The 17710-nt window shown below is 46.8% G+C and overlaps 1 protein-coding gene across 5 annotated transcripts in view; it reads left to right on the forward strand.

Moving 5' to 3' along the window:
* Positions 1-1810: 1810 nt before the first annotated feature.
* ANKRD11 (ankyrin repeat domain containing 11) overlaps positions 1811-17710 on the forward strand; it is a gene marked incomplete at its 5' end in the record, with an annotated part of 158009 nt that continues 142109 nt past the window's right edge. For 3 of the 5 annotated variants that reach the window (XM_084756303.1, XM_084756305.1, XM_084756304.1), the window contains one exon: positions 1812-2170. Of the gene's footprint in view, positions 2171-17710 lie in introns of all 5 variants that reach the window. The other 2 variants (XM_084756307.1, XM_084756306.1) reach the window with 1 other exon arrangement.

Genomic DNA, 17710 nt, shown 5'->3' on the forward strand with positions numbered 1-17710 from the left:
TCCTAGCACTCGAGAGAGGCCGAGGCAGGTGGATCGATGTGAGTTTGGGGACAGCCTGGTCTACAAAGTGAGTCCAGGACAGCCAGGGCTACACAGAGAAACCCTGTCTCAAAAAACCAAAAACAAACCAAAACTAAACAAAAAACCCACAAACAAAAAACTCAACCCAAAGCAAAACAAAAACCCCAATAACAACAAAACAAAAAGCCCCCAACAAATAAAACTAACAACCATACATACTGATTTTGGTCACTTAGCTTTTCTGGTTTACCAATACACATATGTACTTAGGTAGGACAGAGACTGGGGGTTTGATTACTTCAACATTTTTTAGTAGATTTTATTTTTACGTTTATATGTGTCTTGCCTGTATACGTGTGTGCCCCAGTGCATTTCTGGGGAGACCCTAGAAGGTGCTGGATCCTCTAGAACTGGAACTCTGGCTGGGAACAGAACAGACATTCTCTGGGAGAGCTGCCAGTTTGTGCTCTTAACTGACAAATCATTTCCGCAGCCTCCAATCACTTAAAAAAAAAAAAGATTTATGTGTGCTCTATATGTGTGAATAGTCCACATGTGTGTGAGCGAGTTCCTGAAAAGTCAGAAAAGGATGTCAGGTTCCTCTGGAGTTGGGAGTTACCGTGTGTGTGTGTGTGTGTGTGTGTGTGTGTGTTTGTGTGTAGCTGTCCAACGTGGCTGCTGAGAAAGAAACTGGTTCTCTGGAAGGGCAGCAAGTGTTCTTAGCCGCGGAGCCATCTCTCCAGCTCTGGTTGTTACCTTATTTTTTGAAATAGGCTCTCACTGTTCGGCCCCAGCTGGCCTGGATCTGAGAGCCAGCCTGCCTCTGCCTGCGGGCTGGGATGAAAAGCATATAGCCCCACACCGATTTGCCACGATAGCTTTATGCATTTTCATGGAACTCAAGACTGGTCTCGAACTCGAAACGTACGCAACAACGTACCTTGAGCTTCGGATCCTCCTGCCCTCGGTCACTGCAGCGCTGGGATTATAGCCCCGTGCTTTGAATTTTTGCAAACCAAACCACTACGACATAGGTCACCATTAAACACTCCCGCGTTCTGTACACTTAAACGGCAAGGCACATGACTACACGACTACCTAACTCTGAGGTTCCTTTTTCATGAACCTTTGCGGCGAAGTTTCTTGAGCTGGGGGGTGGGGAGGGGGGGGAAGGAGGGCGGCGGTCGAAGAGCGAGGGCAGCTTCCTGAGCTCACGACATCCCGGTGGCGATCGTGGCTCTCGGGGCTCAGTGGAAAGAACCGTCCGTGAACGCCTCCAGGAACAGAGCGGAAACGCGGGCCAGCCACCCAGCTGTCTTGGCACTCCGAGAGCCTCTTCCCGGCGGGAGCCACGTTTTCCCGAAGATCACAAAAACAGACGTGCAGGCAACGTGCGACCGCGAACGGCAGCACAAGGGCGGGCAGTTCCGCACCTAGCCAACCTTCCGGCTCCTTCAACAACAACCTGGTGTCTAGCCCTCGTTCTCATCACTTCCGGAACTGAGTACGGGCCAATCGGCGTAGCCCGTAGCGTAAGACCCACCCTCTCGACAGGAGGACAGCCAATCTAGTCGCCCTCTCCGCCCGCGTCCCGGCTGCAGCGGCTGCACATCTTCCCGGGACGTCTTCCTGGTCCCGCCTCACACCTGCTACGGAAGCCGTCAGGCCGTCTGCGCCCTTTCACCCCGCCATCGCATTTCCTCTCCGACGTGACGTGAACGGCCCCTGCCGCTCCGCGGGGCGGGCCAATGGCGGTGGCGGATACGGCGAGCCAATGGGCGGGAGCCTCTCATGCGGCCGGCGCCCGCCGCAGCCACCGCTGGGTCCTGGAGCCAGAGGCCGCCCGCGACGGAGCGCGATGGACCGAGGGCCTCAGCCGGGGAGGCGCCGCGGCGGAGTCCGCGGCCAGACGCCCCCGCAGTAGCGTCCGCGCGAGCGCCGCGGCCCCGCGTGAGCTTCTGCGTGCAGAGGGCGGGCTTGCATCCCGCCGGCCCCGCGCTCGCCGCAGCCTACAGCCCGCGCGCCGCCGCCGCCGCCGCCGCCTTCCCGCCCGGGCCGCGCGGCCCGGGAAACGCGGCCGCGGGCTGCATGGGCAGCGCCCGCGACCCGCCGCCGTTCCGCCGCGGAGCCGCGTCGCCCTCGGAGCCGGGTGAGAGGCGCCGAGGGCCCCGGGGGGTGGTGGTGGTCGGTGCGGGCGTCGGGCGTTCCCGCGGCCTTGCGGCCTGCAGGCCTCCTCCGCTGCCCGCCGCCGCGGGTGCCCCGGGGCGGGCCGTGCGCCGCGAGAGGCCGGTCGGTGGGCCGCGGGGAGTCCTGCGAGCGGCCGTGAGGGGCTGAAGGCGGTCTCCGGGGCCAGCCTCGGGGCGTCCCGGCGGTCGGGCGGCCGTGAGGAGCTGGGGAAGGGCTCCGGGGCGGGCCGGGGAGGCCGTGAGGACCGAGGGCGGATCGAGGGCGGGCCTCGGCCGAGGGGCGACGGTGGGCTAGGGGGTCCTTTGGACGCCGGGCAGCCGACGGCGGGCTCCCCGGGGCGGGTGTCCCTGGGGTCTGCAGTGGCGCGGACCGCCGACCTCTGACCCTCGGGAGGGGCGCCGTCGCCGGGCTGGTGGTAGTTGTTATTCCCAGCGTCCCTATTATTATCGTGTTTTGAAATGAGAGCAGGCGGCCCTCCGGCTGCGAGCCGAGCCGGAGGGGGCGGGCGAGCCGGGGACCTGGAGCTGTGGGGTGCGGAGGCGCGCAGGCCCGAGTGGGGGCAGGAATGCGGGGCGGCGGGGGGCGTCTGGGGGAGGGGAAGGCGGGACTGGGGGCGAGTGGGAGGAAAGCGGTGGAGGCGACGGCTGCAGGAGCAGCCCTTGGCCTCAAGGAACAATGTGAGACGTTGCCTGAAATGTTAATTTCCGTTCCTCATTTCATCATCCCCTGGCAAGGCGGTAGCTGCGTGTGTGTGTGTGGTGTGTGTGTGTGCGTTCGCGTGTGTGTACGTGTGTGCAGGGTTGGGCCTGCCACATGGATCCAGCCCCCTCGCAGACGGATGTGCGGTTCAGTTCCTATGTATGTGGCTTGGTGTGGAGTCTTCATTTTTCTTGAGGCCATGTCTTTTTGGTGCCCCAGTAGGGTTTTCTGTTTTTGTTATGTTTCTGGAAAGCTAGTGTAACATAGCAGCAGCTTCGAGGGGTTTTGGAAGTCTCGTGAAGGTTAAGCTGGTCCTCAGCAAGGCTGCATGCTCTGAAATCTCCTGGTTACATGTGTCTAGTGCTCATGTTTCATAGTTTCTGCAGTCGTGAGAAGTTTTACACCCACTTAAGAGAACTGGCTAGTTTTACAAATTTTATGGTAGAAAAATCAGGTTTCCTGCTTAGTTGGTGAGCTTTTTGTGGCCCTTTGGACACTATCCCTAGCATTCCATTTAACCGAATGAAAGTGCACAGTTGTTGAATGTAAAATCTTACTCAGACTACTGAATCTTCTGTGAGGGGTGAGGAGAGAGAGTAACTCAGCGAAAGGTGTAGGTTAGAGGGGTTGTGGAAAAAGCTATCAAAACAGTTACTGTCTTTGGTGTGTGGGATCCCAGTCAGTGGGATAGCTTGAGTATTTCCATGGCAGAGTCTCCGAGAATGGTACTGCCCTGAGTCCTTTATTTCTTTTTTTGAGCATTGGCTGCTCTGAGGACCTGTAGTTCTGTTGTGTCTCTTTAAGCAATTGCACAAATACTCCGATGTCACTTTGCAGCTGTACTTAAAACGGAAAGATGCCTTGCTTAACTTTGATTGTGACCCTTGAATCGGATCCCCGTGTAGCTGGTGTTTCCTCCCCCACACTCCATTCAGCTGTTGTTCTCCTTTCTGTAGTTTCACGCTTAAGAGCAGGATCTCGTGTGATAGGCTGGCCGTCCTGAATGGAATGGGATGGGAGGGAACAAAGGCCAAGTTGCTGTGACATTTTTCTCTTTGTGCCTGCCTCTTGCATTCCTTGAAAAGCAACCCAAAAGATACTGCTAAATTTGACTTCAACTTGATTCTTTCAGGAATGTTTCTTCTTATTTTCTTCTTGTGGTAAACAACATACAGCAAAATTTACCAGAAGTTCTTTGAAGTGTTCCTTAATTTTGAATTCTTCATTTACAGTTCTAGGTTTCTCCCAGCCTTTGAACTTGCATTTTCTGTTAGATGTTTTTCTCTAGACTGGCCATGTTAACCATGCTGCACCATCAGAGCCTTTCCTCTCACTCAGCCAGATGGGCTACTGATGACTAGTGGCTGTCATGTTAGCCATAATTACAGTGTTGATTCAGTGACCAGAAGAACTTTCTACAAATAGAGTTAAAGAAACTATGCTGTATGTATTTAAGAATATTTTTCTAGAAGCTTTGCGTGTGTGCCTTGGATACCTAAGTGGGTTTGACATACTAAAACCATGTTCATTAAATATAAGAGGAGGGTGTTTTGCATATTGGCAGTGAGCCCATCATCAATTAAATAACATAATTAGAAAGCATCAGTAAATGCTGGTTCAGAGAATAATCTGCATTTGTTGCCAAAATAAGTGTTTTGATCTGTCCATTACCCCATGTAAGTCCCCTTCATCCCTCAAATGGTAAGTGTAATGGATGAGCTTCTCTTAATAGCAAGATATTTGCCAGTTAATAGGTGAAAATGATGATGTAGTGCATGTCTGGCCACATGCTGTGACAGTTTATTACTGCTGTGTAGGCAGTGCTCCGAGACTCAACATGGCCCTTGTGATAACTTCAAACAAAAATCGAATGAACTTAAATAACTGGGAGTTCGTGTCTTGAAATGTTTTCAGTATGTGTTCTTATTTGAATTTCAAATGGAATTTCTGTCCAATTCAGCTTTCTCAGTTTTGTCTTAAAGCTATATGAAAGAGGGTGTCAGTCCTCAGCTCCGGAACTCGGGCAGTTGGATAATTGGCGTAGAAAACCTTCTTAGGCTTAGGAAATGAACTGCTTTAATGAGTACTTCATTAATTCCTATAGATATTTTTATTCTTAAGTGTCTTGTTTGGTGGATATTTGTGGTATTTCTTAAGCTAGACTAGAATTAAGCTTTGTTTTTAAATGTCTGTTTTTGCTATTCTGAGTTTTAAAATTATCATTTAAATATCCTGTTCAATTTTTCTTTTTTGGGTTTTTGTTTTGTTTTTTTTTCCCCCTCAGACAGGGTTTTTCTGTGTAACAGCCCTGGACTTGCTTTGTAGACCAGGCTGGCCTCAAACTCAAAGAGATCGGCCTGCCTCTGCCTCCCAGGGTGCAAGGCATGGGCACTACACCGGGCTAGTTGTTCATTTTTAAACACAAACCTTTTCCTCCCTGACGGTCTCAAGCAGCCCACACTGGCCCTGAACTTCTTATGTAGCAGAAGTTCACCTTGGAATTCAGAGTCTCCTCCTCCCATCACCTAACGCTAGCATAGTACAGGCTGCCACCCGGCTTCCCAGTCACTAGGCAAGTTGAGCTATATACTCAGCCCCTCAGACAGTCTTGTAAAAGTACAATAGAACTAAAAATACTGTTTGTGTGGTAATGATAAGTATCAACATGATGATTGTGAGCTGGTGTGTGTTAGGGGCTGGGCTCGGGTTGGCTACATAGCAAGTTATAGGCTGACTTGAAGTACTCAAGAACTTGTCCCAGAAAACCCAGTGCTTGCTGCCGAGCCTGGTGACCCGACTTTGGTTCCCATATCCTACATCTTAGAGCTGACTCCCTCAAGTTGCCCTTTGACTTTCTTTGCCTTTGTATGCATTCGATGACACAGGCCCACAAAATAGATACATGCTCACAAAAACCAGACAACCCACACCCTAGCCCCACCCCCCAAAGATACAACCCAGCTTTGATTCTGTGATAGGCTTCTATTGAGATTCTTGGTTCCATGGCTTTGACATTTTGATGTGCTTGTCTGCTGATAAATGACATATTAGGTTCTTATACTAATACCTCCTGTGTTTAGTTCTGTGCTGCTTCCTCTTAATGAAACATCTTCCCTCCCTCCCTCCCTTGTTTTAAATAAAAAAAAAAAAAGATTTTGTTTTATGTACTTGGTGTGTTGCCTGTGTGTGTATCTGTGTAAAGGACATACTGACCCCTGGAACTGGAGTTAGGGTTGTGAGCTGCCATGTGGGTGCTGAGTATTGCGCCCTTGTCCTCTGGAAGAGCAGTCAGTTAGTGCTGTTTACTGATGGGCCATCTCTCCAGCCCCCTTTTCTTTTTCTTTATAGACAAGGTCTCATGTATATGTATACTGGTACTAAGCAGAGAATGACCTTGACTTTGTGATTGTCCTACTTCCAGGGTAACTGGTGTACACTGTCACACCCTGTTTATCCTATGCTGGGGATTGAGCCCAGGGCGCATTGCAAGCTCTGGAAGCAGTTTCCTGATTGAGCTGTGTCTCTAGGCCCTCCCACTCTAGCCACGCCTCTTTGTTTTTTCCCCCCCCTTAAGTCAGTCTTCCCCACCTCCCAACAGGGTTTCTCTGTAGACCAGGCTGGCCTCCAACTGGAATTAAAGGCATATGCCACCACCACCTGGCTGGACAGGATTTATATAGCCCAAGTTGGTTTTGACCTGACTATGTAACTGAGGACTGTCTTTGTTTTTATTTTAAAAATTAAATTTATTTATTTGTGTAGTAGCCAAGGATCCTTGAATTCTGGATCCTTCTGTCTCACCTATCCAAGTGGTGAGATACTAGGTCTGGTTGTTACTGAAATTTCTTTTTTGTTTTTTGAGACAGAGTTTCTCTGTCTAACCTTGGCAGTCCTGACTTGCCTTGTAGACCAGGCTGGCCTCCAACTCACAGTGATCCACCTGCCTCTGCCTCCCGATTGCTGGGATTAAAGGCATGCGCCACCACACCTGGCCACGTTACAATTTTTAACGGTAGCAAAATTATAGTTATGAAGATCAACAGAAATGATTGTATTGTTGGGGGGTCACCTCAACATAAGGAACTGTCATACAGGGTCAACATTAAGGTTGAGAACCATGGTTTAAATAGTATATATGGAAGTATAGGAATTGCTTTGGTGGGGAAATTGCTAGGCATTCTATGTGCTTTTCAGCTGCTTTCCCATTTGTCTTCCTTCATACAAGTTTGCCTTTGTAGTTTAGCTGAAGGTATAGAGCCTGGCTCACAATTGTTACAGATTAACAGAACGATAATGAGGGGAAGATTTTCTTTCTTGTGGGAAGGAAATGCTTTCTGTGAAAGAAATATTAGTAAGACTTTCAGGCCAAAGGAAAAGTCTACAAGTAGTTTCTACTCTGATTTCCACACCCTCCCTGTACAGTCCCAGTGTTGTGGCTCTGTGTATGTGTGAAGTCAGCTGCTGTTGCTCACGGGATGGAAGTATTTACCTGTAGTGAGTACCTTCTCCCTTAAAGGCAGCTTGATGAGTGTTTACTGCCATCTTCAGCAGTTTATAAAATAAGCTCTTTGGGCCCTGCGTGGTGGTGAACACTTTTAGTCTTAGTAGGAGGATGTTTGAGTTCCAGGCCAGCCTGATCTGTAGAATCATAGGCCTCTGTGACTAGGCCCTATTTGAGAACAAGCAAGTAAACAAACACCTCTCTTCCCAAAGCTTTTTGAAGGGAAATATACCAAAGTAGAGTTCTACGTTGTTTTTCCTTTTTAGGCTTAGGTTTTCTTTCTTTTCAAAACCAGGTCTCATGTAGCTCAGGGTGGGCCCCTGGCTCCTGATCCTCTGAGTTCTGAAATACCGGGATTACAGGTGTATTTTGCCATGTACATCCTTAAGTGTGTATGTGTTATGCGTCTGTCTCTCCATGTATGTGTATACACATACATATATAATTACACAATTATTTTTATTATCTGTATATGCACATTTTGTCTGCATGTATTTAAGTGTACTTTCTGCTATTGCTGGGGCCCATGGAGGTCGGAGGAAGGTGTCATGTCATATCTTCAGGAATTAAAAACATGGGCAGTTGTGAGCCACCATGTGGGTGCTGGGAACTGAACTAGGGTCCTCTGTCAGAGCAGCAAGTGCTTTTAACTAATGAACTATCACTCTATCCCTGGGCTCATAGACTTATGTTTTTTACATTTTAAAATAGGGACCTGGTGGTTGGGATGTAGCTTTTGTAATATGTCACCTGTCTACCATATGCTACCTACCTGCCTACCTATTAGAGATAGGCTTTCTCTATGTAGCCTTGGCTGGCTTGGAATGCCCTCTGTAGACCAGGCTAGCTTTAAACTCAGAGATCCACCTGTCTCTACCTCCTAAGTGCTAGAATCAAAAGGTGTGTGTCACCACCATCCTGCAGCAAAAGTTTCTTAAAAAAAGTTAATTATTTAAGATCTTGTTTCTGATGCTGGGCATGGTGGTGCATGCCTTTAACCCCAGCACTTGGGAGCAGAGGTAGGTCGGTCGCTGTGAGTTCAAGACCCCTCTGGTCTACAAAGTGAGTCCAGGACAGCTAGGACTGTTACACAGCGAAATCCTGTCTCGAAAAACCTTAAAAAAAATAAAAATAAAAATAAAAACTTGTTTCTGTGTAATTAGGCTGATCTCAAACTTGTGATTGTCTTGCCTTAGCTTGCTTTCTTTTCTTTTTCTTTTTTTTCTTTTTTTTTGTTTTTTGAGACAGGGTTTCTCTGTGTTAGCCTTGGTTGTCCTGGACTCCTTTTGTAGACCAGGCTGGCCTCGAACTCACAGCGATCCGCCTGCCTCTGCCTTCCGAGTGCTGGGATTAAAGGTGTGCACCACCACGCCCGGCTGCCTTAGCTTTCTAAATGCTTGGATTACAGATGTGTACTAAGACATTAGGACAGAAGTTTGTTTTTTGAAAAGAAAATTATAAGCCTGGCAGTGGTGGCGCATATCTTCATCCTAGCACTTGGGAGGCAGAGGCAGGCGTATCCCTGTGAGTTGGGGGCCAGCGTGGTCCACAGAGTGAGTCCGGGTCGGCCAGGGCTAAAACAGAGAAACCTTGTGAAAATAAAACTGTGTGCGGGCCGGGCGTGGTGGCGCACGCCTTTAATCCCAGTACTTGGGAGGCAGAGGCAGGCGGATTGCTGTGAGTTCGAGGCCAGCCTGGTCTACAAAGTGAGTCCAGGACAGCCAAGGCTACACAGAGAGACTCTGTCTCGAAAAACAAAACAAAAACAAAAACAACAACAACAACAAACTGTGTGAGAGTTCTTGGTTTTGGTAAGTGGGCTAGGCTTGTTTGGTTTAATTATGCCGTAGGAAGGAACTGTTGGCTGGGTCTGAGCCATTTAGACACATTTCTAGATTTGAGAAATCCATAGCTGGTTCTGTGAGTACAGAATTAAGTGGATTTTTAGTAAGAACACAAATGTATGCGATTGTTGAGAGGCTGACAGTCTTGTTGGCGGCTCCACTCTGCTGAGTCCCAGGTGCGCTGGAAGGGGCATCTAGAGGGCTGTTGCAGAGGCATTCCCTTCATTGGTGGCACTCATGTCCTGTCCTGGCATCATTGCAGTACGTTGTTACCTTGAAAATCTGTAGATATTTTTTCTGCTTGTAAAGCAGTTATGTACATGAAGAAAAGTTGGCTTTTTATTTAAGAAAACAAAAGCAAAACATTAACATTTGACCATTTAGATGGTTTTTAATTTCGTGGTTAAGTAAGAGTGCATAAAATATTTTCCCTCATCTTTTACTTAAATTTGAAAAATGAGCCTGGGTTGAGGAGTATAGCTTAATATGGTAGCTTGCCTGGTCTCCATAAAGAGACCATCCTCTGTACTTCCTCCTTTCTCAGAAAAAGGCGATGCTAGGATAGGATGACATTGAAATTTAATTTGTAAATGTTTAATAACTGTGATACCAGATTTTGATCTAAAATACAGCAAATGCATCTGTGTTTTTCCCCTCTCCTGAAGCAGAAGAGAAGTACTGAGGAACTTCATTTCCTATTCTTCAGTTATTACTGTTGGGGCTGGAGAGATGGCCGTCTCACCGAGGACCCACTCTCCCTTTCCAGTGCCATGTGGTGGCTTAGAAGCATCCATAATTCCAGCGCCAGGAGGTCAGAGGGTACCAGGCACACAAGTGGTGCATAGTGATACATACAGGCAAGCTACTTACACACGCAAGCGCGCGCGCGCGCGCGCGCGCGCGCGCGCACACACACACACTCTCTCTCTCTAAATAAATTGATTTTAAAAAGCTATGTGTGGCTGTGGTGGCACATGCCTTTAATCTCAGAGGTAGGAGGATCTCTGAATTCGAGGCCAGCTTGGTCTGCAGAGTGAGCCCCAGGACAGCCAGGCTGTCTCCCCTCCCCCCAAAGAAGTTGTTCGTTTTCCATTGCATTTCTGAGTAGCCTAGGACCTTGTGCATGCTATGCAAGTGCTCTACCCCTGAGCTGCACACCCAGCGGTCTTCACCGTGGTTCTAAATGTGGGTTTTACATCCTGTAGAACAGGAAATAAAAAATCTTAAAAAACAAAACCCAAAGCAAATCTTTTGACAGAGCTAACTTTAAAAAATTATCACTGGAGGTAAAAACACCAGTTGCTCTTGCAGAGGCCCCATGTTTGATTCCCAGCGCCTACATAGTGGCTCACAAATGTCTGTAACTCCAGTTCAAGGGGATCTGAGCCCCTCTCTGGTCTCTCCACACACGTGTGTCCCGCCAGGCACACATTGGTGCACAGACTTAATACACTTATATACAAAGATTTATTGATGTATATGGGCCCTTTGTGTGCATGTACATTTGCACACCAGGACAGGGTATCGGATCCCACGGGACACAGTTACAGGTAGTTGTGAGCCACCATGTGGGTACTGGGGATTGAATTCAGATCCTTGGAAGAATAGCCAGTGCTCTTAATGTATAAGGAGTTACAGCCGGGCATGGTGGCGCACGTTTAATCCCAGCAGATTAAAGGCAGAGGCAGGTAGGTGGCTGTGAATTTGAGGTCAGCCTGGTCTACAAAGCAAGTCCAGGACAGCCAAAGCCACACAGAGAAACCGTGTCTCAAAAAACAAAACAAAAGAAAACAAAAAAGTCACTAAGATGACTGGCCAGCTAAAGGATATGTAGAACAGGGGGGGGGGGGCAGAAACAAACAGAAAACCACAGAAATGTTATGGGAATGCTTTCCTTTTAATCCCAGGTGTGAGCATACGGGCAACAGCTGACTGATTTGCCTCGTGCTCTAGCAGGGACGTGATCTTGCCAGATGCAGATGGTTTCTGCAGTGGTGTGACATTTGGAATTCTGGGGGACTTTTCAGAGGGTGTTCTCAATGGTAGAGTCCCAATAGGCAGGCAGACAGGTGGTGGTTGTTGCTCAGGGTGGTTGGTTGCTTGGTTGTTGGTTGTGGTTTGTTAAGTAGTGGTGAGCAAAGAAGAAACAACAAGAAGGAATTAGATACCCCGCCAGCAAAAATCAAACTTGCCCCCAAGGAACTTGAATCCCCTTCCCAACCCCTGACTTTATTCAGGGATCTCTTTCCTCGCTATCCTTTTCCCCTCTCTCTTATCTAGTGTTAGAGGGTTGAAAGGGGTGGATAAGGGTGGAGGAAAGAAGAACCCACAAAGTAGCAAAAGCCAGCTGCGCCAACGGAGAACCTAGTGTTTAAATTCATGCACCAGTGAAAGACATTTCTCGTTTAAACCACCACAAGGTCTATTGTTTCAATAGTTTGATAGTGAAAATGTCTCATTAGAATATATTCATTTCTGCCAGCTGGCTTATAGTCATCCATCCTAAAAGCTAAAAAGCTAAAAGCTAGCAGCTAGGAGGGACATCAGCCCCCTTTCACTTTATTACTATGTGTGCGTGCCTGTTTGTGTGAGCTGCATGTATGGCGAGGTCAGAGTGGTGAGTCACTTCTCTCCTATTGTAGGTTCTGCAGACTCACCTAAGGTCCTCAGGTTTGTGTGGCAAACCCTCTTTGTGTGAGCCTTTTACTGACACTTGATTTTGGAACTAGCTGGATACTCTTTGTTATTCCTCTATACCTGTTGAGTAACCTTAATTAAATTAAATTAAAATAAATTAGTTGGGCTGGAGAGATGGCTCAGTGGTTAAGTGTGCCACCTACTCTTCCAAAGGTCCTGAGTTCAATTCCCAGCAACCACATGGTGCTTCACAACCATCTGTAATGTGATCTGATGCCCTCTTCTGGGCTGCAGGTGTACATGCAGGCAGAACACTGTATACATAATAAATAAATAAAAAAATAAATTAGTTAATTAATTTAGTATACAGTGTTTTGTCTGCATGTATGCCTGCATGCCAGAAGAGGGCACCAGATCTCATTTCAGATGGTTGTGAGACACCGTGACACCATGTGGTTGCTGGGAATTGAACTCAGGACCTTTGGAAGAGCAGGCCGTGCTCTTCAGCCATCTCTTTAGCCCCGAGAAACCTCAATTTATTACTCAGCATAAGCTAAAAGGAATAGAGCAGTATCTTGATGCTATTTGTTTTGTGCCTGCTGCGTGTCATACTTCCCTCTGCCTGTAGATGCTTGGCATGTAGGCTTGGATAGCTCTAGTCTCCTGTGGTTTCCATTCTGGAGGGAGAAGTGGGCAGCTCACATCAGAAGGGGAGACAGACTGTTCAGGAAAGTGACAGGTGGTTCAGAGAAGTGTCAAAGTGGGCAGACAGGGCCTCACATGTATTTTATCAGAAGTTTTAACGTTAGGTGCTATTATTTATGTTTATGTCCAAGACAGTAGGAAGGGCGTTAGCAGCTTTTGGTATTTGTCCTCTGAACGTTTTAATAAGTCAGTACAAGATGTCCTCCAGGACAGTGGAGAGGGAGTTAGAGACTGGGCAGTTGCAGGAGTTTTAGGCTCTAAAGGAAGAGTAGAGACCTGGTGTGTTCAGATCTGGGGCGCAGTCACCTTGGGTTTGGTTTGGTTTTCTGCCTCTTGTATTTTATTTCCCCTACTCGTTCTTGTCAGTACATAGGTAATTTAATAAATATTTGCTGAAAGAGAATGGTCTTTGAAAATCCACTTAAAAAAAAGCTTATACAAGTCTAAAAAAAATGTTAATTCCTGGCAGGACATAATATTTTATATAAGAAACATTTAATGCATTTAATCCAGAGCAGATTTAATAGTGGACATTGTTTTTGAGTCACCTCAAGTCAGTGGGAACCGGTTCTCACTCTGACCGTGGACTTTGTTCTGCTGTCATCCATGTGCAGGGCTGAAGTGAGGATCTGTACCTTTGGTGGGTGTCTCTCTCAGCAGTTCTTTGTTAGGACCCTGATGAGTCTTTCTTAGCATAATTGCCAGTGAAGACATAAAGGAGAACAGAAGTTCAGGGAGGGAGAGGGTCCAAGATGCCTGTTGGATACCCGAAGTCATGGACAGTATTGAAACATTGCATAGTATTGAACCCTGTGTTTGCTTTGTGCTTTCTCATTTCTCTTTTCACCAGACGGCAGCAGTACATTATGGCTCTCTGGTATGTTTGGATGGCTAGAGTCACTTTTGGGGGACTGGGAATTGCTGAGTGTCTGTTGAGACACTTCTCACTATGTAGCCTTGACTGGCCTGGAACTTGCTATGTGTATCAGGCTGTCCCCTAACTCACGTATCCCTCTCTCTCTCCCTCCGGAGTGCTAGAGTTAAAAGAGTGTGTGTGCCACCCCTATGTCCAGCCAAGTAAGAGTTTTGAAGGAAGCGCTGTGGTTCACAAGCACTGTTCACACTTAATGATTGACAGGCCCAGCATGCTTCGGTGCCTAGGTGGGCGGGCAGGCAGAAACAGCAGTATTCATTCTTATTTCATCTTTTTTTTAATTAAAAAATTTTTTAAAGGGTTATTTACTTATTATGTATACTGTGTTCTGCCTGTATGTGTGCCTGCCTGCCAGAAGAAGGCACCAGATCTCATTATAGATGGTTGTGAGCCACTATGTGGTTGCTGGGAATTGAACTCAGGACCTCTGGAAGAGCTCTTAACCTCTGAGTCATGTCTCCAGCCCCTTATTTTATCTTTTTAAAATTTACTGATTTAGTGTACCCTGGCTGCCCTGGAACTCACAGAGGGTTGCCTGCTTCTGTCTCCAGAGTGTTGGGATTAAAGGCGTGAGCACTATACTCAGCAGTATGTATCTTATTAAAATTTTAAAAAAAATTTTACCTTATGGTTCTGAAGCCTTTCCCTGCATGTATGAATGTGCATGTGTGTGTACCTGGTATCCAAGGAGGTCAGAAAAGGGCATTGGATCCCATGGTACTGGAGTTAGGGGTGGTTGTGAGCCCCTGTGGGTGCTGAAAACCAAAATCAGGTCCTCCTGCAAGAGTAGCAAGTGTTAACTGCTGAGCCATTTTAAACATTTTAAAATGTAAAGTTTTCTTTTCCTTCTGGGATATCCCATTTAATACTTTCAGATTGTAAGAGGGCAGGCACTACTGTAAATATAGCAGCTTGACATTGCTTGAAGGGTCTGTGGGATGCGTTCAATTATTTTTATGTAAAGCCTTCTCAGAACTGTTCCCCTTTGTCAACAACCTTACATTTATTTATTTATTTTTTTCAGAGAGAATTTTCCTTTTGCTGTTTATGTCTCTGTCATGGCTGCCTCACTCAATAGACTGGATTGGATTAGAAACAACTGAATCCTGTTAGGGGACGAGGTGGCTGTTGCCCTTGTTTCACAAGAGCTCTGACACAGTGGGGATGGGGAGAGAGGACGGGCCTGGAGGCAAGCTGTCCTGCTTGGCCAAGCAAGGCTGGCTTATTTTTCTTGCTCAAGACTGCTTTTGAGGACTGTGTTTTCAGTGAGTGAAATTAAATAAAAAATGCTTTAAGATAAGGGCTTATCAAAGCTGCTTGGCTTTGAAGTGCTTGCAACCGGGGGAGAAGCCAGTTCTCCCTGGACTGTTAAGATGAAAGGAGACAACCTGCCTCCATCTTCAGGCTGAGACCTAAAAAGTTATGGAACATTAATTAAGAGATTCAGAGAGTTGTGTATTTAATACTGTGGCTCCAAGCTTTACTTTTGAAAATGGAACCTCTTACTGGGGGAAGGTAGGTTGTGGGTGTGAAGTGGGAGCGCTGAGATTGTAGCAAATGGAATACTTTGTTGGTAATATGTTTCCATTGAGTGCTGCTTCAGTTCACATTTACATTAACAGTGACCTATTGGCCAGGCTTGGTGGCGCACGCAGCTAGTCCCGGCACTCTGGGAGGCCGAGGTGGATGGATCTCTGAGCCTGAGTCCAGGACAGCCAAGGCTGTACAGAGAAACCCTATGGCGCTGGGTATAATGGTTTATGCCTGCAATCCCAGTGCTTGGGAGGCTGAGGCTCCTAAGAGGGATGCTAGGAGTTTGGGGCCAGCCTTATATTATAGTAAGACACATTCACCAAGTGCCACCCCCAAAAAACCTCAAATAAAAACCATATGCAGATAGTGAGTAGCTGAGGGCTAGAACTTACCGTCAAGCCTGATGACCTGGGTTCAGACCTTGACCCACAGGGTGGAAGGAAAGAACTGGCTGCCGGAGCTTGTCCTCTTTAGCCAAATAGGTACCTTGTCACTGGCAGCTCCTTCTTTGGTATGTTTAACAAAAAAGAAATACAGAAAATCACTGATAAGAAGCAGGTTACAAATTCACAATTTGACTCAAGCCTAGCATGTGACTTGAAGTAGTCTCTCACTATGAGTAGTTGATACTGGTGTTAAGCCCTTCTTCAGCCTCCCTTCTCTCTCCTCTGGGCTTATGCTTTAGTATTGAGTCACAACCTAAACCTTTTATTTTGAATTAATTAGGGTCTTTTCTGCTAAAATGCCCAGAGAGACCTTAAACTTGTGAGATACAGGCCTTCCCTAACACGACTAGCTTGACATTAATTTCTGCTTCTGAGTAGGCTTTATTTATTTTTGCTTGTTTGTTTCTTTATTGGTTTTTCAAGACAGTATTTCTGTGTAGCTTCTGTAGACTAGACTGGCTTGGAATTCAGAGATCCGTCTGACTCTGCTTTCTGAGTGCTGGGATTAGAGTTGATCAACAGAATTTGTATAAAGAACATCGCGGGGAGGGGCGCCTGGTGAGATGGCTCAGTGGTTAAGAGCACTGTCTGCTTTTCCAAAGGACCCGAGTTCAATTCCCAGCACCCACATGGCAGCTCCCTACTGTCTGTAACTCCAGTTCCAGGGATTCTGACACCTTCAGACCAATGCACATAGAATTAAATGAAATTATATACATATATATGAACATCCAGGGCCAAATAATCTAGGGAAAAATTTTTAGGCCTTTAAAAATAACCTTTAGCTTTGTTTGTTTGTTTGTTTTTTGAGACAGTTTCTCTGTGTTAGCCTTGGCTATAACCTTTAGTTTTATTATAAGTTGTTTCTGAGCATTGAGATTTTTTTTCCTATCTGATTCATTGATTCTGTGCAGTAGGTAAATCTCCCTCTAAGTAATGTTCTAGTGATGTTACCCTTCACTCCAGGACTGGCTTTCAGGGGACTTGGCAGCGATGAGACTGCCACCCTGGAGACAAGACGAACCCAACATGGCCTACCCAAGCTTATAGGGCCATGTAATGTTCAAACAGCTAGCAGGCCCAGAGAACTTTCTTTTTCTTTTCTTTTCTTTTCTTTTCTTTTCTTTCTTTTTTTTTTTAGGTTTTTCGAGACAGAGTTTCTTTGTGTAACAGTCCTGGCTGTCCTGGACTTGCTTTTGTAAACTCACAGTGATCTGCCTGCCTTTGCCTCCCAAGTGCTGGGATTAAAGGCGTGCACCAGCACACCTGGCTTCAGAGAACTTTTGTATAGCCTCATTCTTGAGAATCTTAGGGACGTTCAAGATTTCATTCTATTGAGTGCCAGGCTTGGTGGCACATAATCTGTAATTCCAGGGTTTGGGAGACTGAGTAAGGAGAATTGGGAGTTCTAGGCCAGCTTGGGCTACAGAGTGAGACTTTGGTTTTTTGATTACTATATTTGAATAGCTTGAGCACACTAGAGTAATTAATTGTTTTTAGCTTTTTAATTTTGTTTTGTTTTGTTTTTAGAGACAGGGTTTCTCTGTGTAGCCCTGGCTGTCCTAGACTTACTTTGTAGAACAAAACCTAAACAGTGTCTCATATTACTGCGATACATGCTTCTTTGACGTTAGGGAAATGGTAATAAGCACAAACAGTTGTTGGTGAGAGGGTCTGATGTGACTGCCACAGGGAGAGACTGCAGTTGTAAGTGATGCCACCAAGGGGGCAGAGGGCTGCTTTCTACCAGGGAAAGCTTAGTGAAGAGCAGTTTCTTCCTGGTTGTGGTCATCAGGCAACACCTTTGTACCCTGTTTCTGTGAGTAGGACATTCAGGTTTTTTTTTTCTTCCAGACATTCCTTTGCTGTGATCTTTCTTCTGGGATTTTGGGGCTAACCTACATGGGTTTGTGGGTGGGTGGGGCATGGGAAAATATATCCCAAGTGTGATCCAGAAATGTCAGGGTCATTATAAAAGTTGGATTTCTTTTCTTTGGAATAGGATGTCATACACACACTGTTAGCATTAAAAATGAGATGCTACACAACCAATATGACATGGAGAGCTTTACTGTAGAAGGGGGGGGGAGGAGGGAAGAGGGAGGGGCGCTTCAGGAGGACAGAGAGACAGAGGAAGAGAGATGAGGTGGCATGTGGCCCTTTTACAGTCTGGCACACACCTGGCGGTAGGCAGGCGATAATG

The sequence above is a fragment of the Acomys minous genome, assembly GCF_964271855.1.
Source record: "Acomys minous genome assembly, chromosome: 14".
Classification (NCBI taxonomy): Eukaryota; Metazoa; Chordata; class Mammalia; order Rodentia; family Muridae; genus Acomys; species Acomys minous.